The sequence below is a fragment of the Ornithodoros turicata genome, chromosome 1, assembly GCF_037126465.1.
Source record: "Ornithodoros turicata isolate Travis chromosome 1, ASM3712646v1, whole genome shotgun sequence".
NCBI lineage: Eukaryota > Metazoa > Arthropoda > Arachnida > Ixodida > Argasidae > Ornithodoros > Ornithodoros turicata.
Genome location: NC_088201.1, coordinates 202,844,588 through 202,868,375, shown reverse-complemented (window position 1 = coordinate 202,868,375; position 23,788 = coordinate 202,844,588). Strand labels below are relative to the sequence as shown.

At 46.7% G+C, this 23,788-nt stretch overlaps 1 long non-coding RNA gene across 1 annotated transcript in view; it reads right to left on the bottom strand.

Moving 5' to 3' along the window:
* Nucleotides 1-23,788, bottom strand: part of LOC135375520 (uncharacterized) — a 39,863-nt gene that overhangs the window by 6,255 nt on the left and 9,820 nt on the right. Inside the window, exon 3 of the long non-coding RNA XR_010417267.1 lies at nt 7,014-7,076. This is a non-coding gene — a long non-coding RNA (uncharacterized LOC135375520). The remainder of the gene's footprint in view (nt 1-7,013; nt 7,077-23,788) is intronic.

The window sequence follows — 23,788 nt, the reverse complement described above, 5'->3', positions numbered from 1 at the left end:
ATCTAGAGGATGGTACACCGTGGATATTTTGGATATCTAGTAGACATCCGGATATGTCCAGCTAACGTGAAATGGATGTACTATGGATCGTCGGAAGCTCATCCATAACTGTATAGATGGATATCGTCTGGATGTAACAGCTGGACATTAGCACATCCAGTGGACGTGCTTGTGAGGCATTGCGACGTCTAATATACGTCCTATCGATGTTCCTACCGGATTAACATACGACAACATATAGACGAGATTGCAAATCTACTTTTTCAGCTATTTTGTGTGCATGAACAGCGCAAATGCCGTAGCCCTGGCCGTACCCCACCCGACACGGCTTGGGCATTTCTCAGTAGCCTCTATTGGCGTACTGGATGGAACATATACTAAAATACCAATAGTTGCGGGATGTTTGTTAAGTGCAGTGGGGCCGAAAACGTTTGTAACGGTGACGAGGATGTGTTTCTGCAATTAATTCGTATGTCTGCAATGAGTCAAACTGCCCGCTAGCATTTCTGATATTCCTTGCTAACAAATATTGTGTTTGGAATTCAGGCTATTGTCTATGATGAGGTTACCTACTGAGTGGCGCTGTCAAACTGACAGGTTTCCTGTGTTGGTGGAAGAGTGCTACGTAGATACTTTGCAGAGAGCAGGACGCGAACAAATGGAAAAACTTGCTTTTACTCGTTCTCCAATTTATCACGTTCTCGCAAGATAGATTTGCTTCCTTCTAGCGCTATACGTAAAAATTACTATTGAATTGATAGTCGAAACAACGTTTCGTAAACATACGTCTATATTATCGTGTGTTAATCCGGTAGGAACATCGATTCGACGTATATTAGACGTCGCAATGCCTCACAGGCACGTCCACCGGATGTGACAAATGTCCAGCTGTTACATCCAGAGGATATCCATTTATACAGTTATGGATGAGCTTCCGACGATCCATAGTACATCCATTCCACGTTAGCTGGATATATCCGGATGTCTACTAGACATCCAAAATGTCTTAGATGTTTGGATCTTTCTAGTATGTATAATAGACGTTTGTGGTTTACTGGGTTAGGCCTAATCGATCCCGTTAAGTCTTTTCTCCGTGCTGTCGCACGTTTAGCAGTTGCGGTTAGGCCTTTTCGCCGCTGTTTTGTACGCGCATGTTTAGACTTGTCTAGCGGTGTTGCAATGTTTACCCGCCGCTAGTATTTTGTTGTTCTCTGTCTTTTGTGCATAAACCCAGCAAACCATTAATATCCATGGGACATCCCTACAAGGTCACGAACGTCCTGAATATCTCGACATCCATAGGATATCTATGGGATATCGCACAATTTCATTGCGCTTTGGGCTTACTCCAGTAAACAACAGATGTCCCTGGTATGTTGGAAGGATATCGCGCTCTGGATGTTTGAATGTCCCATGACAAGCAGCCTGCAGATCCTAGGGATGTCTATGGGAGATCCAGGAAATATTTGTTTTTCCTTATAGAGACGGTAACCTGAATTAAAAACAGTAGTTGATAGGAAGGGATGTCAGAAATGTTGTTGGGTATACTGTGGGTTGATGCAGAAACACAGGAATTGCGAAGATACATCCTCGTTACCGTTACAAATGGTTTACGCCACGCTACCCCTAACGAACGTGTGTGTAACGATTTGTATTTCAGTATATGTTCCATCCAGCTCGCAAATAGAGGTTACTGCGGGTTTTTCCAAGTGGTCCAAGTAAGGCGGGCAGGGTTCGGCACTTATGCTGGCGTGTCCCATGGTGTTGCTGTACTGTGATGAATCCTGTTAGGCTAAGGTAATGTTTTTGTTCCCAATAGTATGAAATGGGTTAAAACACACAATAAATATTTGCTGGAACACAGTTGCAGTGGTCTCTACACACTCTACAAACACTAAATATCTGATGCACAATATTGTTAAAAGCAAAATATGTACGATATTCGTAATCTCCCGTATATATCCAAATATTCGTGACAGACGTCGCAGGGACTTTCAGTGGATCTACAAACATGGCAGAAATGCTAGTCGCAGGGATATCGCATGGATGTAAAACGGATCTCTGGCAAACTCCACTGGATATCCAAACGTCCCGGGCGAGAGGTGTTACGAATATTTGCTGGATGTACCTGGTTTGCTGGGAAGCTATAACGGTCGCGTCATCTGGTGTGATGCCGTGTAACTAGATGGCAACTTGTCATTTATCTCTGCACCTACCGGACGTTAACAAGCAACATGGCGGTCGCTAGTCACCCCCGAGCGTTTTCTTTGACACGGCATAGTTGATTTCCGAATAAATTGTTTCTCTCCAGTTTATTTCTATCTGTTCTTTTTTCTTTTTATGACCACGAGTATCCAGAAAGGTGCAGGGTGGTGTGGAACTGAGTTAGATGATCCCCAATTAATGTGGTGACTCCATGGATGGTCCCAATTACTGGTGGGGGTCCTAATTAGCTCCTAATCAGCCCTGTTAACCCTGTCTGTTTCCAGATAGTCCAGATAGTCATACTACTTATGATAAGATGCTGACTTTCATTCACTCAACAGATACCACGCGATAGGACGGCGACAAAAAGCGTACGCGTTGTGATTTGCAGCCAGCGACACGCTTTAATGTTTTAATGCTACAGTTCGATATCATGGGGAAGCAATTTTCGAGTGCAGCAATTTAGTCCCCACTATTTTTTGTTTTTGTTTTTTGCAGTACTGCTTCCGGAAATATTTTCCCAACATATTTCCTATTCTCTTCACAACAGAAGATGCTAGAGAGGTTAGACACCTTCTTATGAAGACTATGAAATATATCCACATAATCACGGGGCCGGGTTTTACCACAGGGCTTTCCAACCACGATCGAAGATGATACTAAATAGGATAAGCAACGGAGAGACATGTGCTCGAGTGAATTATTTTCTTCCAGGGAACTTTGTCACATATATTCGTACCTCCTGTTTCATTTCATTTGATGGGAAGTAATTTATGAATTGAACTCTGAAATTTATCAAGTTACCTAACGTTTGCTTTGTGGAAATGGGTTCCTTGTGGTCATTTCACGTCTAGAGTACCTGTAGCACAGTGTAACAATTGGTCAAATATGTTTGCCGAAAATTATCGGAAATGAGTCCTTGGCTACGCTGCTTTCTTGCCGGCTCTAGCTTCAGCCTCAAATTGAGACGTAAAAACTGATTTCCTTAATTTCCTGAAAACATTTTCTCTTAATTTCCTAAAAACATTTTTTCTTAATTTCCTAAAAACTGATTTCTTAGGCAATTTGAGGCTTTGTATGTATTTGTCTTTTCTATGTTGTTCCAGCGTCGGAACATCAGTTCTCTCATGATTTCTTCTCTCATGACATGATAGCTCTGATTCCTGCGCTCACTACGCATGTTTGTTCCCTTGGTTAGCATGCAAAACTTCTCACACTCGCACGGCATGTCAAAATAACATCCTCTCGTCATAGTTTCGTGTTCAAACTAGGGTCAACAAAGATGAGGCGGAGCCAAGGAAACATTTCCGAGGATTATCCGGGAATTTACTTCTGCGAGTCTCATTCCATTACAATGCGTTACGCGTGCTATACTGATTGGAATCACCGTCCCAACAAACAACAGACGTGCTGACGACGTCTGTAAGATATCCCATCTTGGACAATGGGATATCCATGGGCGTAGTCTGAGTATCCCATAGATATCCACGCGACATACAGGAGACCAGGATATGGGCACTGTTTGGACGTCGCAGATATATCCCTGCGATGTCACCTCGGGATAATGGGACCAATGTGGGACGTTTATGAACCGTTATTGTTTACTGTTCAAATTCAATATAGTGTGCACTTATTTTACTTGATGCATCAGAAGTGACGACGCCACGGTTTTATTAACGGAAAGTAGCCTACATATAATATGTTCATTAATGAATGTAAACGTGTTTAAGGTGCTCTCATCCTAAAAATAAGAGCAGTCCTCCAATGTGCGCCCCCCTCCACCCCACCGCGTACGCGGAGGGAGACCACAACATCCACAATAGCGTCTGTTGCCAAAGTGGCTGGAGCATATATTGAGATACGAGTTCTAAGGGCACGTTCATTATAAGAGTATTACGGCGTAACACATTTCGAACGGTGAGGGGGTGCGTCTTTGCAGTTAATTCGTGTATGTGCAGATTCAAGGTATAACCAATAAAGTTTCTGACTTTCCTTCCTGTCTAATATTGTGTTTTTAACTCAGGCTATTCTCTATAATGTGAGGAACTGCTGAGTGGAGCTGTAAAAGTGATCGAATTCTGTTGCTCGACTACGTCACGCTACGTGCGGCTCGGTGTCACGCACAGATAAATACGCTGCATGGCCAGCAGCACGCGAACGATAGAGATATATAACGGTTTTACTTGTTCCCCCATATCTAGTTAAGATTCACAGAAGTTTTTGCTTGCTCTCAGCGCAAGAAAAAAGTTGCTGTCCCTATAATATGTGAAACATATTTATCCATATATCTCCAGGCGACGCCCTGGCGACATCCCACTGATGTTCAATGGTTCAATCAGTGCCCAAAATCTGGTATATACTAGATCTTGCATGGATATACCTCGGTGATGCAGGCTTTTCAAACATCCAAAGTGCAATATCCTACAGACGTCCCTGGGACATCACTTATTTACTAAGTAAAACAAACTCTAATGCTTTTTTGGGATATCCCACAGATATCGCATGGATGTCCAGATATTGAGGACGTTCACGACCTTGTAGGAATATCCTAGGGATATTAGTGGTTTACTGGGGTGAGGAACCAATTTCCAGAAAGAAAACGTTAGGCTGGCTTGGGAAATTTCGGACTTCAATTCGTCAAATTAAATTTCCATTCCTTTAAATGAAATGCTACCAATATGTGACAAATGGTTCTTGCAGAATAAACCCCTTGACCACATGTTTCTCTGTTGCCTAGGTTATTTCTTATGGATGCCTATTATGGTTGATGTGCCACCCTGTATATTTATACCAAGGATGGGCATAAATACATTTTTGAGTATTTAAATATAAATACAAACTACTTTGCTGAAAGCGTTATTTAAATACTCTGCATAAACACTTTTCACTATGAGTATATTTAGATACTAAATCAAAATACAGCATTTAAATACCGTAACTATACTACCATAAATACTGTAAGGAGGATGTCATCTGGAATTACAGAAATAACGATGATCATAACAACAAATTAGCAAGGGACTATAGCATTTATTTGTTAGATTGCCATGGCAACTAGTATATTAGAAGTTTCTCGAAGACTGCACCTTTTAGGCATCTCTTGTTTTGTCGTACAACCAGATTCGCAAAAGAGAACAGCATCTCCACAGGTGCCGATGAACAAAGGCTAGTATTAAATTTGAAGAAGATGCTTCGTAGAACAAGGTAATCAGCCGCGACCATTGTCCGCAACAACAGCGAAAAACTCGCCGTCTAAAATGGTTTGTCGCATGCATGCTAGCTCAAACGCTCGCCCCAAACTTGTCCTTCTTCCCGAAAGGTCAACTGCATGGCAACTTAAAGACATGTGCCAGTATATTCGGTATTTAGAAGTATTGATAAATATTAAGCTATTTACAAGAATAAATGCAAAAAATGCTATTTAAATATAGTTATAAATATATTTTTCGAGTCTGTATTTAAATACAAAATATAAATATATGTATTTATATTTTAAATAGTATTTGAATTACAATGTATTTATACTGCCCATCCCTGATATTTACCCATCTACGAGGGTAATCTATGTATCATTCCTCATCATCTCAAAGGAAAGTTACTGTTGGTTGTGTATGATATCTAAAAGTTTCCATGTTCTAAAAGTCATCTTATGCCAACTAACATTCTGCACCAAACCCCTTGATGCTACCAGTTGCCATCGCATTTTTAAAAGACTTTGGAAGCATCATCCGTCAATCTGAGTGACGTATATGTTGTCACTAAATGTAACAACACCCATTCTAGGTGTAATCACCATCCTGCTGCATTGCAGCTTTGAGGTGGACCCAGACAGAACACTATCTTCTGCGGACGTCCGAAACAGATCCCTGAAATGGATGTCAAGTGGACATCTCTGGGAGCTACATGAATGGACGTCCCTAGGCGTACATCCGCAGGATGTGCCGTAACGGACGTTTGAAGAATTGTCCGAATAGGGTCCCTGACGGGATGTTACATGGATCATTATCGTAGGAGAGAGAGAGAGAAACATGGCAAAGTGTGTCCTGGCGTGAGTTCGATTTTCAATGAACCAACTGGATGCCTCACAACAAAAGTAGTAAGAAACAGATGTTATGTCGTAGTGAGTTAATACACCAAGCAGTTCTTCAGTCCACTGTTATTGGTATACGCAATCGCATTAAACTTAAGCACCTCACCATTTAGTTTGACTCGGAGGCAAACTGAACTCTCGAATTTGTGGAAGCTCCTGAGACAAGCAATATATAGTATGTGTTTTCGCTTTGGGAAGGTATGGCACTGCCTTTCTAAGTGGTCTTCATGGTTCTAAGAGCTTGTATAAGTACGTCTTTATTTTTGCTTTTTAAAACTTCGTGCTCATTGTCCGTAACAGAAATGTGATAAACAAACCAAAAACGAGCAACAGAGAAAGAAAGATGCAGTGGCCTTGAACCAACCAACCAACTTGAACCAAAATGGCGAAAAAAAAACGCCTACAGGCCTAGTAAGAATCTGCCAACTTACGCAGCAACTCAATAAAACAGTATCAGTAATAATGATAAAATGCAGGGCCCTGAGCTCGTACGCAAGTAAGTCCGTGCAACGTCCGGGCATCTCCGTGTAACTTCCTGTGAGGACAAACGACGGATATTTGTGGGAAGTCCAGACCGTGGCCACTCGGAGATGTGGTGGACGTCCGTCGGAAAAATGTCTGCCTCCCAGGGAGATCCGAATTTCCGGGAAAGGATATCCCCAGGAGCAACATGAGAAGTTTGGTTCCGTTTGGGCGAATGGATCTGACACATACGTACCTTCAACTCCTCTAGGCCAGCTCGGTAGAGCGCCATAGTAAGGTTTGCACGTTGTAAATACTTCTGAAAAAAAAAGACGAGAGAAGAACGGTTGCATATCGCAGCTATCTATGTGATGTCAAGGGCATCAGAACAATAACAAGACGTATCATAGTGTCACTGAAAAGGTTTTCTTAAGAGGGGATATCACCCGTCGCAGTCCCATGTATTTTCTATGGGACAAACTTTTCCATTTTTCTCGATAAATACTCGTCCGATCTTCATAATATCGGTCTCATTTGATAGCTTATAACAATTATGAGATAATGAATTTTTCAAATTTTCAATTTTCGCTTGGATTTTTCGTTGAGACGTTGTAGAACGTGTGGAAAATAGCCAAAAATTGACCTTGGACTTCTGAAGCGAATAGCAGAAAAAGAAATCATCCTAGGCGACATTTGCTCAATCAATTTTCTTCTAAAACCTGTGTCCTGAACGTTTTGGTACCACTACCTCGCGTGTAAAGTCAGCCGTTCAAGAGATAAATGAAAATACCTGAGGGTATGTACAGCGCTTCCTCGGGACAACTTTTTCTGCCGCCCGGTGCTGCCACGACGCGGGCTTTACGTCCAGAAGGTATTTATCCGCCAAGTGTGACCCTTATTTCAGCATACTATCCGAGTTTCTCTTTCCCAGGAACAAAAGGGGGAGGGCGCTAAGCTCCACTACAGCGGGGCTATTCTTTTTCCTGCTGTGTGGCTTACCGCGCCAGCCTTTGAGAAGCGGGCACAAGTTGGCATGTAATGACTCAGCATGCTATTAATATGCAGGTGAAAGTTCTCCAGGTATTTATAAAGCAAATACCACTTTCAATGCTATCACTGGGGGTGTGATAGATCAGCTTCATATGTTATAGTGAAAAGAGTAGACAGAGCGACGAAAAAAAGTCGGACAGCTGGGTTTCGGCAAATAAGGCAGCGAAAAGCTACCGGTGAGTCAGTTGCGTAAAGCTCATAACTGAGAAGCTAATAAAAATTAATGGCTTAATCTCTTCAAGTGAAGGCTCTCTATCCATTTATCACCCATGGTTGTCGATAGATAGTTTGGTCAGAATTAATTATCATCTATCACTCTCGCCACCTCTGGGTTATGTTATTGAGGGGAGCGGACAATTGCTCACCGGACATTTGCTCACCCTGCTCAATTTTACCATGAGCCCACCCTGACAGTTTCATAATTTATTTTCATCTTGTCCACTGTGTGAAGCAGTTAATACTAAACCGTTTTAAATATTTTTTAATTTTTGAACTTTTGAGAAGCGAATGCGTCGTCCAACAGCTGCTAAAAAGCCAGCCTCAGTCTTCCCTTTGTGAGGGGGGGGGGGTACGGTTATTACGAAAAAGAAAGGAAAGGTCAACCAGACGGAGGCCCACTTGCTGTTCAAAAAAAAAAAAGGAGAAAGGGGGAAGACAAGTAAAGGAAAAGAAAAAGAACGAAGCTCGGGGCATAAAGTTTTCAGGAAACGACCACAGGGCTAATTATTTTAATCTAGCATTATCACAGCCAGTCATCCCCCTAGCCACAAGAGCCACAAGAGCATGTTCTCCTGTAACAAACATTTTATACTGTGCCACCAAAACGACACATAACTTGCGAAAACAATAGGCACGTAAAAAACTTGGTGAGCATTTGTCCCCCTTGAGCTTCCGGGCGGTGAGCAAATGTTCTGGATCCGTTATTGAGACCTCTCCTCCATTTCGGAAAAAGGTTTTTGGAAAAAGTTCTCCTCCATTTCGGAAAAGGGTTCCGGAAAAAGTTGTCCCTGGTTGCGTGGGCGGAAATAACGGTCCCGCGGGGTTCCGTGCACCGAAAAATACAGAAGCGCCGTTGTGAACAGCTGAAGAAACGGATCATAGCCGGTTATGCCTATCATTCGCCCTTATTATTTGTTGAAATTGAGAGACATTTTTCTAATTAACACTGATGTTAATGAACAGTAAAAGCTGCATGCCATTGAACGAAGAATATAAAGTCATTGTCACCAATCATATTAGACCCTCTATCTATGGGGGTCTAATATGACAGCACACATTATCATCACTCCTTCATGAGTTCCCGAACCATTTTATCCTACACCCTAGTGCTTTCTTTAATTCTTTTCTTTCCTTTTTATTTATTTCTTATTTCTTAATTTTATTTATTTATTTATTTAATTATTTCTGGAATAACAAGCTGACGACTCGTTTGGCTGACCTTTCCCCCGTTTTTTTTTCGCGTCTAATAAATATATCCCCCCCAGTGCTGTACATTGAGGAGAATGACGACCTTCAGCATGGAAAGCGACGGACGACACGGAACGTCTAGGTAAATTGTAGCAAGATAAGTTGATAAGGAAATTTAAAGATTACGTCCGTTTCATGCCGAATAATTATTTCACATATGGTGGATGCCATGTGTAAGGGTATTGGAGAAAATGGCCAAGAAAAAAATGTTATTGAACTATTGTGGTGACCGTTTGATGCTCGACGCGTGAGTCATAAAACAATTTATCGTTTCTTTTATATGTCCGTTTATCAATGTTCACTCATCTCCAGAACGAAGGAGATATGTCAAACCACTGACCTATTTTCAATCGTGGCATCTGACGGTTTCGCTAAAACCCGATTCAATTCCATTAGTGCCCCTGCGAATTAATTTTTATCACAATGAAGTTCACCAGGGTGCGAGTAGTATATTATCAGCTCAAGAAGCCGGCAAGTCACGCAGTTATCTGGACGCCAATAATTAGCAATTAGAGCTAATTGGGACCCCCCACAGTAATCAGAACCCTCCAGGGAGTCATTACACTAATTGGGGGGCATCTAAGACGTGTCCAGACCACTGTGTGAGTTGCCGGCTACTTGAGCTGATAAAAAATAAAAAAATAGGTAGAAAATAAAATAAAAAGATAGAAATAGACTGGAGAGAAACAATTTATTCGAAAATCAACGATGCCGTGACGAAGAAACGGCTCCAGGGTGACCAGCGCTTGTTAACGTCGGGTAGTTGAAGAGATCGACGACAGGTGGCCACTTAGTTGCAAGGCATCACACCAGATGGCGCCACCATCATAGCTCTACGTGAGAAAGACAGAACAAGATACAAGCGACGGGTAAAAAATGGCAACACTGCTGAACAAGTCTAGGCATACGAGAGAAAAGGTCTAACCGCTGCTGCTAAAACAGCACGGAGAAAACAGTACACATCGGGTAAAAAGGCTTACGGGGGCGATCGCTTAGGCCTAACCACAGCGTCACAACACTATGCAGCTAACACAAGGCGGGAACCACTGGGCACACATCGCTCAACATGCGCGAAAAGGAGCGCGTCAAATCACTCACCTTTTCCCCCGCGGCGACTGCCAGGCAGAAACTGAGCGAGCGCGGACCACCCGAGCATACGTCTGCTCTCCGCGACAGCCAGCCAGAAACTGAGCGAGCGCGGGGAGCGCACGTCTGCTTTCCGCGACAGCCAGAAAGAAACTGACTGAGGTGACGCGCCGCGGCAGCTATGGATGCGCGCGCGCTCCTAGCGCCCTCTGCTCCACCCGTCCGCGCATGCGCGCGTGCTCCTAACGCCCTCTGCGCCGCCCGCGGGTGTTTTCGGTTTCGGCTCTCCGCTGCGCGCGCGCTCCTAGCGGCGACGGGTGGCTTCTGAGTTTCGGTTTCACTCTCCTTTCTTTGTGCGCGCGCGCTTATCTGTATAAAGGCAGCGCGCACCGCGCTCGCGTCATCATTCTGACCGATACGTGGAAAACGCCATGTGTGGTTTATTCTCCTGCGTTTCTCGTCTTCGCAAGGAAAAGACAAAAAACGAAGAACTTCACGAATTTATTCGCGGCATCGTGGAGGAAGCCTTTCAAGTCCACCGCCTGGAATGGTCATAAGCGCGTCAAGAAATGTGTCAGGACAAGATGAAGACGCTCGACCGCATCTTAGCGGCGGGCAGACTGGCGAAAAAGAAGTCCAACTTTAGCCTGGATAATCTGTATTGGGAACGCAGTTCCGATGTAGAGGACGACGACGGCAACGTGTAAATAAAAGCAATGCATTTCTCTTCGAGTCTCAGTCTCTTCTTTCTCTTCGTGCAACGTGTACGCACGCAACATGTCTTCCCCCGAACCTTTTCGTTTCCGTCATCCTTTTCGCTGTATCTTAAGAGGCCCCTCCATGTGCGGCAAATCTACTTTCGTTGCTAACGTGCTGAGGAACCTGAACGACGTGGTGGACAAGCCTCCGTCACAAATATTCTACGTGCAGAAATATGCTTCGCCGAGCATGCAGGACGAATTCGGAGACTCCGTAAAATTTACCAAGGAGCTACCGCGAGAGTGTGACACGTCGCGCGCTACGCTGATCGTCGTCGACGATCACATGACCGACGCTGGTTCCTTAAAGGAGGTGACCGATCTTTTCATTCGGGGTTCTCACCACGCCAACGCGTCGATCTTCTTACTCGTTCAAAACATCTTTTTCGACAGTAGCCATTTTAGAACAATATCCTACAATGCCAGTTACGTCGTCCTGTGGCGCGCCGTGCACAACGTGCACCAGATGGAACATTTCGGCCAACAGCTATTTGGCAGAAAAAGATTGGAGTATTTTGTGAACGCATATAAACAAGCGATGTCGTCGCCCCACGCATATTTACTCGTGGATCTTCACAACTATACGCACGAGGATCACAGGTTGCGTAGCAATATCTTTCCGGGCGAACGTCAATATATCTACGCTCTGAAATGAATCTCCGCCCTCACCTCACTTTACTCAAAGTACTCTCCACTCTACCCCCTCCGCGCCGTCGCGACGTCTTGAGACGTTCGTCCTCGTCCGACATGAAACACCTCTCCGAAATTTGCCTCAATGTATTGAACGGAAAGGTGGCTCAAGCTCCAGATACCTTCGCGCATTTGAAGAAGCACAAACGCTTTTTACGACGGCTCGCCTACAAAAAGATTCACAAGAATCCGCAACGTTTGAAGCGCTATCTGTCTCAGCAGCGAGGACAGGGCGTTCTTTCGTCGGTGGTTCCTCTCCTGCTTTCCGCCGTGTTGAACCTTTTCGCCAATGGCCAAGAGAATTGAAGTGACCACCTCCTCCTCCACCGGAAACATTCTTTCCTCGAAGGAGAGTGACGACGTCAAAGTGAAACTCATACTGCAAGCACTGTATCGCATACTCAAGCAGTACGGATTTGACCCCTACGACAATAAAAACGAAGGCGTCCGACGCTACAAATGACTTTGACTATTCGCTCCTCTCTCCAGAGGTGGACGAAGAGGATGCGGAAAGGGTCGTCTCGGAATTAAAGAAGGTTCTTTCCTGGGATCGCGAGGGTTGTGTCTCCGTGTCGGGTAAGCCCATCAGACACTCCTCCGTTTACGCGACGTCACTTTGAATTCGGAAACCGCATCCCTACGGAACACACTCAACAAGTATTTCCAGACGCACAAGCTGGACGCCTCGCTAGAATTCACGGATAACATCTACTCTCTGAAAACGCCGAAAGGGTTGCACGTACCGGAACCCTTTGTCAAGCTGCTACATCTCACACCCGTCGAGGAAGACGGAGAAACGCTACGCGTCTCTCTCCCCGTAGCGCGCCAATTTTCTTTCACGATCAAGACGAAAATTCCTCGATCTTTGCAAGTACATCTGCCTCCCGGCTATTATGCGATGCCGCAAGCACTTCTGGATGCGATTAACCAGCGCGTAGGCGAACGCGCGCGCTTCACCTTCGACGGAACCGAACAGAAATGTAAAATTCGGCTTTCCGAGGGCACCTCCACCCTAAGACTTTCCGAGTACCTGGCCGTGCTTTTGGGCTTCGAATCGCGTACCGTGTTCACGGGGGAGGATGCCACGAGCTCCGTCGAGGTACTCCAGGAACCCCCGTTTCACAACATAATCGTGTACAGGGATATCGTGGAACCCACGTACGTGGGGAGCGGGAAAAAAACGATATTAAAAATACTACCCTTTTATTACGAGAAAGACAAGCACGTCGTCACCTACACATTAGATAACATCCAGTATTTTAACCTGTCTCAATTCGAAATTCCCTCAGTGACGATCGTTCTCTCGGACGAAACGGGAAGACGTTTGCCGTTGCGGTCCAAAGGCAGAACCAATTTAACATTGCATTTCAAATATGTACCATAATTCCCCCAAAATAATTCCCGTGTACACGGGACCCCTTTTCCAACGAGGGGGCGGTGTGTTGAGCAACATATCCAAGTTTATCGTTCCCATCTGGCAGCAAATAAAACCGATCGCCAAGAGAACGTTGAAGCGCTTGGCGCGGAATTTGGCCGATGGCGAAGGAATATCGCGCGCAGTAAAAAAGACGGCCATAGCAATGGGGAGAGACATGCTGGATTCCATGGAGGGCTCTGGAAACAACAATGGGAAGAAACGCCGCAAAAGACAACAAAAGGCGCCGACACACGACGCACATGCAGATATCTTTGGTACGCCGTGAAGGTCACACATCCTCTGTGCGCGCTCCGTCATGACGTCAACGAAAGGAAAAATACAGACGCCGATCTGTCTAACGAGTGATGTGATGATATTCGAACCCCCTTCCATTCAATACGGCGTGGAAGATACTTCGTACCAACTTTTTTATCCGGTCAACGGGGTAAATAATTCCGTGACCGAATTTTCTATTCAAAATTTACAAAGGGCACACTTGGATCTCTACGGTAGTTTCGTGTCCTTGACCACGCGCATTGTTCGCAACGACGGGGAAGAAATGGACGAGAAAGGTGTCGTTTTCGCAATAAACCATCTGTTGAGCGGCATGCTTAAGATGGTCACCGTTTATGTGAACAACAAGCTCGTCAGTTCCAACGAGTTATACGCCTACAGGAGTATTTTGGACGTCGTGCTTCATTCCACGCCCATGGCTCAAGAAACAGTGCACGTGGCTGGACTCTATGTCGAGGACGACGAACATTTAAAGAACGATTACGACGTCTCGTCTCGCGGTCCGAAACAACGTTACGATGCGACGAAGGGTGGAAAATACTTTAACCTGGTCGGCCAGATCAATACCGACCTGTTTCAACAGCCGCGCCTGATGGTACCTGCCGTCGAAATTCGCGTCGTTTTCCTGTTAAACAACGACGAATTTAAACTCATATCGGTCCCCAACGACAAGAAAACGTACAATTACGAGGTGGACATTAAAGAAATCACGTTACACTTGAAAAAGGTGACGCTGGCACCTTCCCTGTTTTTGGAATACGAGCGGCGGCTTCAGACTACGCCGGCCATCTACGTGTTACGCGGATTGGAAACCAAGGTGCGGAGCTTGACTGCCGGGAGCTTGGACGCTCACGGTCGATCCTTCGAGGTGGAGTGAGATCGATTTTCTCAACATTCCTCACGATTCGGAAGTGGGTTACGTCTACATAGCAGACTTGTCGTATCCCAAAGAACTGCGTGCGCTCACCAGGGATTTTCCCCTGGCACCCGAACACAGGTGCGTAGACGAGAACGAATTGTCCCCCTACCAGCAGCACTTGAAAGATGCGTTGGCACTGAACACCCCTCCCACAAAAAAACTCTTGTACACTTGTTACGACAAAGAACGCTACATCGTTCATTATGCATTGCTCGCACTGTACGTGAGGTTGGGCATGAAAATAAAACGTGTTCACAGCATCATCTCGTTCCGGCAAGACAACTTTTTGCGAACCTTCGTGCAGAGGAAGTCACGTTGAGGAATGCCGCGTCCACGAAATTCGAGCGACTTCTGTACAAGACCATGTCGAACAGTACGTTCGGTAAGACGATACAAAATGTGAGACGCATGAAAAAGTATGCCCTAGCCTATGACGAAGAAACCGCGCTCTGAAAAGCTAGCTCTGTCGACTGCCAGCATTTTCTCATTCTGAGTGACATCTTCAAGTGCATCTTATATGAGATGAAACAAGGTGAGATGACAAGGTGATATATGGTATATACATGTGTTCGAGGTTCATCTAAATTTTCTGTATATCCGCGGCTGCTACGGAGCAAGATGTTTCTCCGTGTGTATGTAATCCCACTCCTTCTTTGGCGTCTAAGACGCTAGAAGTATAAATAAATAAATAAATAAACAGCGTCGCATCAAATGCACGCACCTCCTTTACGTGGGCTTTGCCATTCTTGAAATATCCAAAGTCCGAATATGTACAGCTTCATCTACGAGTAGCTCTTTTCTCGCTTGACGTGTCCGGTGCAATTGATCTATAGCGACACGGACAGCATAATTTTTTCTCTCACGTGTGAAAGCCTGGAAGAGCAGCTGATGAAGATTGAGAGTGAGTTAGATCTGTCTTCCTATCCACCGGACCACCTGCTTTTCAACGACGAGCACGCGAATCAGATGGGGTACTTCAAAGACGAGACGGGAGGTGGTGTTATTCAAGAAGTCGTAGACATCCGAGTGAAAATGTACAGCATTCTCTTGGCTGGGACATACAAACAGATCGCGAGAGCGAAAGGAGTTAAGAAAGACGTGGTGAGGAAACACTTATTGCACGAAGTGTACCGAGATTCTCTGTTCAATGAAAAGATGGTCTCTCAGAAGCAGTGTACCATCCAGAGTATAAAGCAAACGATGTACACCATTTCGAGACTCAAGAAGAGCTTGGTCCCCTACGACGACAAGCGCTATCTCGTGGATGCCGTACACTCCTTCCCTTACGGAAGCTGCGAATACGGTAGGCTATGATGGTGAGTTGACGCGTATAGGATTACCATAGCACTCTCTCTTTGTGCAGCAACGGAAAACCCGGAAGAGAGCCCGAGAGCGTCGTCGTCAGGCATCGAGTAACCGTGGAACAAAGAGCTGCACGCACATGTAATCGAGAACAAGTTCTAGTCGAGACATGCTTCTCTCTCTCTCCCTCAGACAGGAGAAGCACGGGTCATCGTGGCAGTGTGGTAGCGGAATGGGTGTATGAAAAGAATGACCATTCCGTCATAGTGCTGGTACCGTGACCCGCGTAATGACGACGCTGCGATGAAGATTCCCCTTTTCTGGCACGTTTGATCATCTCGTAATGTTCGTTAGATCAGACAAGTTATGGAGGGTGTAGGCATCTACCGTCCAACTCCTTTGTTTGTATTCAATAAACATGTTTCAGTGAAAGCAAACACAGAGTCTCGTCAACGTTATTCGGACTGTTTAATGTGTTGCATGTCAATAACTCAGCGGTATTTCAATAAATCAATGATAAAGTTCGCGATGTAGACTGCTTGCAAATGTCGCTGCTTCCGCAGGGCGTGCTTAATATGAGCGATGGCACGAGCGAGAAGGTCCACGATGTCTGCAGCGATGTAGTTGAATTCTGCGTTGGCCAGACCCACAAATTCACTCATCAGTCCCAGGGGTCCGTCTGGAACCGTTATGCAGACGTTCCTGCAACGGGCCTAGATCCGACGCACCATCACCTGCAGCGGCCCCGGCGAGATCTCTCCTATATTGCCAAAGCCTACCATGTATATCACGTAGCGAAAAGCGGTGATGACGAGCTCGTTGCAGGGACTTTCGCTGTTGAAACATTCCTTCTCCACTTCTTCCCAAGAAGCGTGGGTGCGGCAACAATTTTGTAACGAGTGGTAGCTGAACATCTTCACGTAGTGATGAAGCGAGCGCGGTGCGCGCTGCCTTTATACAGATAAACGCGCGCGCAAAGAAAGAAGACTGAAACCGAAACTCAGAAGCCACCCGTCGCCGCTAGGAGCGCGCGCGCAGCGGAGAACCAAAACCGAAAACACCCGCGGGTGGGCGGGCAGCGCAGAGGGCGCTAGAAGCACGCGCGCGCGCGCATGCGCGGACGTGTGGAGCAGAGGGCGCTAGAAGCGCGCGCGCATCCATAGCTGTCGCGGCGCGTCACCTCAGTCAGTTTCTTTTTGGCTGTCGCAGAAAGCAGACGTGCGCTCCCCGCGCTTGCTCAGTTTCTGGCTGGCTGTCGCGGAGAGCAGACGTATGCTCGGGTGGTCCGCGGTCGCTCAGTTTCTGCCTGACAGTCGCCGTGGGGGAAAAGGTGAGTGATTTGACGCACTCCTTTTCTCGCATGTTTGCCGTGTTTAGCGGTGACCAACGAGTTATTTGATGCGCTCCTTTTCTCGCATGTTTAGCGATGTGTGCCCAGTGGTTCCCGCCTCGTGTTAGCTGCATAGTGTTGTGACGCTGTGGTTAGGCCTAAGCGATCGCCCCCGTAAGCCTTTTTCCCCGATGTGTACTGTTTTTTCCGTGCTGTTTTAGCAGTAGCGGTTAGACCTTTTCTCTCGCATGCCTAGACTTGTTCAGCAGTGTTGCCATTTTTTACCCGCCGCCTGCATCTTGTTCTGTCTTTCTCACGTAGAGCTATGATGGTGGCGCCATCTGGTGTGATGCCTTGCAACTAAGTGGCCACCTGTCGTCGATCTCTTCAACTACCCGACGTCAACAAGCGCTGGTCACCCCGGAGCCGTTTCTTCGTCACAGCATCGTTGATTTTCGAATAAATTGTTTCTCTCCACTCTATTTCTATCTTTTTATTTTATTTTCTACCTATTTTTTTATTTTTTATCAGCTCAAGTAGCCGGCAACTCACACAGTGGTCTGGACACGTCTTAGATGCTCCCCAATTAGTGTAATGACTCCCTGGAGGGTTCTGATTACTGTGGGGGGTCCCAATTAGCTCTAATTGGTAATTAATGGCGTCCAGATGACTGCGTGACTTGCCGGCTTCTTGAGCTGATAATATACTACTGGTGCGGACAATGGCTCATCGGGGTGTCCGCCCATTTGTTCGAAAGCCGTTTGATCGAAGCCGTTTGATCGAAAGCCGGTTGGTCGACGCCGTTTGTTCGAAGGGAGTTTAAAGCTCGCAGCGTGTCCTCAGCACCTCTTTTTCTGTAACTTTTGACTCGAGCATACGGAAGCAGGCAATCAGTGTCCTCTGCTTCTTCTTCTTTTTTTTTTCGTTTTTTTTAAGCTGAAGAAGGGAGACCACTGGTTATTTGCAGACCTTTGTCATTCACGAACAGCACAGCTGAATAGAACAATGCGGAAGAATCTGGCGAACCTGTAGGACACATATTGAAGAAAATGGCCTCAGGTAGGGAGCAGCCGATAATCTGTGCTTCTTCTGGGCACCCTTTTCATTGCTGGCGACAAATTTAAAGGGAACGATCTGAAATCGGATTGCCATTTGTGCGCGAAAGCCACTCGAAGTCTGTGGATGCTAAGAAGGAAATTTGGCCATGGTAGAAAATAATGATATTAAATTAGCAGCCATATAAAACCTTAGTTCAACCTTGGTTAGAGTATGCATCTGCAGTCTGGGATCCCTACACATGCACGCTATATATATATATATATAAAAGGTAGATAAAGTACAAAGATCAGCTCCCCGGCTTATATTGTCTGGGTTTCGAAGGACTTCTTCGGTTCCATGTATGTTGCAAGAACCAAATTTAGATTCACTTGCACATAGGCGTCTTTCTCCTATAAAATGTCAGCTAACTACAAACATTAATAATACATTGTTAAAAGTTTGTCCACATTCGACGCGAATAAATCATTCAGAAATGTCATTTATTTACTTGATTTATTTATTTGTCAAAATGTTTATTATTCTCTCCTCCTCTCCACCACATTTCCCTTCCCGAGAAACATGCCGCCTATTCAGGCAGGCAGACCTCTCGGGTTCCTCCCAACGACACTCCTCCTCCCCCCCTCCTCCTCCCAGCCCGTGTGACAACATGCCCCGCTACTGGGGCGTATTGTTACACTTGACGACCTCCACGCAAATCTCTTTTATAAACTGTTCTTGGAACCCAGCTTTAGTTTAATATGCCTGTTGACATGTTCACAATAAACCATGACAACTTTTCCTAGTTTCTCCCAAATCCTTTTCCCGCACCGGTCATAGTACACAGCCGTAGGGAGATGCTGCAGGACAAGTGCTTCCAAATGCGATATACAAATATGATGACACGGTACTCTAAACATCCACCAATGAGAAAATTCAGAAGAAGGCCTCTGCACTCTTTCACGACAGTAGTCAGTGAGGCCGAGCGCTTCTATAAAGCTCCACGAAGCACGGCGGAGCAGATAAGGCTTGCTGCTAACTAAGCTTTTGTGAGTCCTTTGTGAGTCGGTGAGCATCTGTGTACACCGGTATGTCCTCAGTGGCTATCTCGCAAGCAATTAGCCGCGGTATTCAGGACGCGGTGGTCTGTCTAAAACGGTAACAGGACATGTCGGTCATTCTCCAGCAATTAACCACCTTAGGGCATTACGTCGCAAAGCAGAAAGAACGGCTCGTCGGACAGGGCAACTTACGGACATTGTGGAATACCGCCGGATGTAAGCTAAAGTAACACGAGAACTTAAGAAAGAGGACAGGAAGCGCTGGCGTAAGTTTTGTCACCATCTTTCACCGTCTGACCCGGCCACGCAGATCTGGCGGACAATCCGATCTCTGAAGGAGGCGCCCCCTCAAAAGAATCCTCTCGCGGCCTTGGCTATCGTTCAGGGTGTAGACGAAAACACGCTAGCGACGGAGTTCTGTGTGGTACTAACGACACCGGCGGCTGCCTCGACGACACCACTACACCACAGTTTTGTCCACGGTTTGACGGCTGATCTTCACCAAGACTGGCCCCGTCCACCGGAAGTTATGGACCCAGACTTCACACTAATCGAGCTAAAGGCAGCGTTGAAGCTTGTGAACGCCGGCTCGTCCCTGGGACCCGATAAAATCACCTCTGCCGCACTGCGAAACCTTGACGGGCGGTCACTCCAAGCTCTCCTTCATGTGTATAATACGTCTTGGCAACAAGGATCTTTACCACCTACCTGGAAGGAGGCATTGGTTGTTCCCATCTTGAAACCAGGCAAGCCCCCAAATGCCCTCTTCACCTTTCGCCCTGTGAGCCTGACAAGCTGTATGGGAAAACTGATGGAGAGAATGGTTTTGCATCGCCTTGACTGGTGGCTCGAAAGACAACGTGTGTTCTCTCAAGAAATGGCTGGATTTCGTCGCCACCGATGCTCCATGGATCCAGTTCTCGACCTAGTCTCTACAGTCCAACATGCTCGTGCCCATTGGCAGATCGTCCTATCGGTTTTCCTCGACATCAAGCGCGCATATGATACCGTCTCGCACATTTGTGTGCTGCATGCCTTGCGCTCGTTTGGGGTATCCGGTCGGCTCTTCATCTGGCTCCAAGACTTCCTTACGGACCGAACTGTCGCTTTCCGTACGTCCCAAGGCCGAAGCCCTCAACATCCTGTTTATCAAGGTGTCCCCCAAGGAAGTATTCTCAGTCCGACACTCTTTAATGTGGTGATGGCCGGCCTACAATCAGTAATTCCTCGCCAAGTGTCGTTTTCCGTGTATGCAGATGACGTCGCCCTTTGCACAGTAGAAAAATCAGCCATACAGCGCCGCCTACAGCTCGCTTTAAATAATGTACATACGTACCTCACGCACCTTGGGATGGACCTTTCACCCGAAACGTGCGTCGAGCTCCCTTTCACGCGCAAAGCTATGACCAATTTCCCTCTTTGGGTTTGTGCCAAGAAGCTTGCGAGCCGGTAAGCTTCCACCGCTTCCTTGGCGTGGTCATCGACCCGGACTTGCGCTGGGCTCGCCACATTAAACACCTTGAAACTAAAGTGCAGCGACGGCTCCCCGCATTTCAACATCTTTCTGGCTCAGGATGGGGCTGTGATAAGAGCTCCCTGCCCGCAGTTCACGCGGCGTTGGTGAGGGCGACTGTCCTTTACAGCCTTCCTATTCTGCACAGGATATCAACAACATCATTAAATACCCTTCGGTCCCTGTTTGCTCGAAGCCTTCGTCGTTGCCTCGGAGTTCCAAGAATGATTGAAACACGGCAAGCCCTACCTGAAGCTGGTGAACTCTCGGTTGAGGTTCTACGTGAACGTGAAACGGCTCGGCGCTTCCTACGTTTGCGTGCTCACATTCCCCGTCACCCGCTCCTCAGGAAAATTCGATACCGCCCTGAAAGCGACTTCTATCGAGTAGCGCAGACGACACGCCAGATTCTCACTGGCTTCATAGCTAAGGACATTATACCGCCGGAAGCCCTCTGGTCTCTGCCGGTACCGCCGACTTTCGTAAGTCTTCCGAACCTTCTCGAAAGACGAGATCAGGTCGCCCCTCAAGTCCTCCGAGCCCATTTTCATGCTCTGGTAGACGAGAAGTTTTCTACGTTTACGGCAGCATATACAGAGGGCGCATCCCGAAACAACAAGTCCGCCTCAGCATGTGTCATACCATCCGAAGGCGTAGTGCAAGGACGACGCCTTTCACATCCAACCTCCTCAACAGGTGCGGAACTCTATGTCATCCTTTTCTTTCTACAACACATCGCTGATTTTACCCCGCGGGAATGGGCAGTCTTCACAGACTCCAAATCTGCACTTCAAGCTATTGAAAATTCCAGCATACGAGGCCCATCCGCATCCCTCGTCACAGATGTGTTAATGGCTTACCACACTGTCTACGCAACAGGCCACAGGCTAGTTCTCCATTGGGCTCCAGCCCATTGTGGTGTCGTGGGGAATGAGCAGGCCGACAGCGCCGCAGAAGCAGCACTCTCGTATCGGAAACGGACCAGTATTGTTCTGCTGATAGGAGACCGCCGTTCCATTTTGCGACGCCTGGTGACACCCCTGGCTTCCCGCCAATGGACAACCGACATTCTCCCCCTATCTATGTTGAGCAGAGCTGATCCAACGCTCGCTTTCTGCATTTCACGAAGCACCTCTCGTCAAGATACTGCATTAATCCACCGAATGCGACTCGATGTGGCTTTTACCGCTCAGTGGCGTTACCGCTTGAGACAAGTTGACTCTCCCACCTGCTGCCACTGTGGTGCTCTTGAGGATCTGGAGCATATTCTTCTTCATTGCCCCCACTGCCAACCTTCCCGAACCGCACTCTCCGAGTCCCTTAGTCAGCTCGACTCTCGCCCCTTCTCCCTATCGAAATTGCTTTGTCCCTGGCCCAATAGAGCCCAGCAACGATCTGCGCGTAAAGCTCTTTTGACATTTCTGAACACCATCGAACTTCGATCGTTATTGTAAAGAGTTGCGGAATGGGGTCTCCCATTCCGTTCCAATTCCATTCCGAGGAATGGAGATTTGCGATAATTCCATTCCTTTCAATTCCTCGGAATGAAAAGGTATGGTCAATTCAAACTCCTGGAATGGCTTGGCAAACCCAATTCCGTTCCGTTAATTCCCTCAATAAAAGAAAAAGACCGGTAACCATACTGGCAAGTCCAGCAGTGCTCGAGGAGATTGGCATTACCAAGCACGGAAAAAGCACAAAGATAAGGTTATTTCACTCTTGACCGCGTGCAGATGCGGTGCAAAGGGTGCGGGGGAGACCAAACTGAGACCACGTTGAGGCCAAAACTGCCACCGGGGCACCCAGACCATTCCATTCCATTCCCATTCCTAGGACAGCTTCCGCCATTCCATTCTAAATCCATTCTGGGCTCTGCTAAATCTGGAAGGATTCCGGAATCATTCCAGCTCCGGAGTGGCAACTCCGCAACCCTGCTCAGCATCAACTGCAGCTCACTGATGAAGTACATTCCTAGACTACGAACATAGTCGTACTGATATCTCATGGTGCCTACTGAGAAGTTGCTGTAATTTACAAAATCGCCAGACCAGCTTTCAAGGAGTTGTAGGTTGTTGTGTAGTTGGACAACTGTAATTATTAAATTTCTGTTGTGCACGTCGTTTCAGAGTTATCCACGAACCACCGCCGACGACGACGTAGGTGCGCGCTCTTGACGACGTTCGCTTTTTGTTTGAGCTCGGGGAGACCGTCCAATATGCGGAGTCCACTTGACGCCTCGCGAAGGAGCGCTGTGGAGCATGCAACGAACTGGGACACATCGAACGTAAGTATACCAGGAAGAAGCCACAGTCTTCTCGTTCGTCCCAGGGTCGCTGACGTGTGAAGATAATCACACGCCTTTGGAGATTAGGATGAAGTCCTAACCCACATCATCAACGGAACACCGGTTTCGCCCGACGGCGGGCGAGACGGATGTAACGTTCGATCGGGCTTTCAAGGTCGCACTTGCAACGGAATCAGCAGTGGCTCAGCAAGCGCACCTGAATATTGGCAGCCCTCATTTTCGGACCACGTGACCAACGTATCCGCGCTCAATTAGTTCAAAAAGTCGACCTGGACTTTAACAGTGCCTTGCGCATCACCGAAAGTTTTCTGAGGGCAGAACAAGAGTCTCGTCAACTCGATCGCAATGTCTTGCCCCCGGCAACTTCTGCGCATGTCTGCAAAGTACGGCATGGCGAGAATCAACGACAGTAGAAATGTTTTCGTTGCGGTAACAACAACCATTGCTTACCGGTCCAGGGCTCTACCTCCCCGTATTATTTTTAGTCCGTCCAACTCCAACAACCATTGCTTGAAAGAGTACGGTATAATTTTGATTGTAGCGTCGTAACGGAATCTAAGTTTCGAATTATGATAAAAAGTACGAAATTAACATAGCGTGTAACGTAATTTGAGGTCAACCTGTTTTTGCATTTTAGTGCCCATTTAAGGTGCCTGAGCAATGGGCAGAAGATAGAAAAAAAAGAAAAAACACATCATGAAGCAGTTCTGCCCGTTGCTCAGGCACCTTCATTATGGAGTTTGTCCACGTGCCCGCCCGTATCTACGCCGTTTTATGTTGTCACAATTTGACATGGAACGAGCT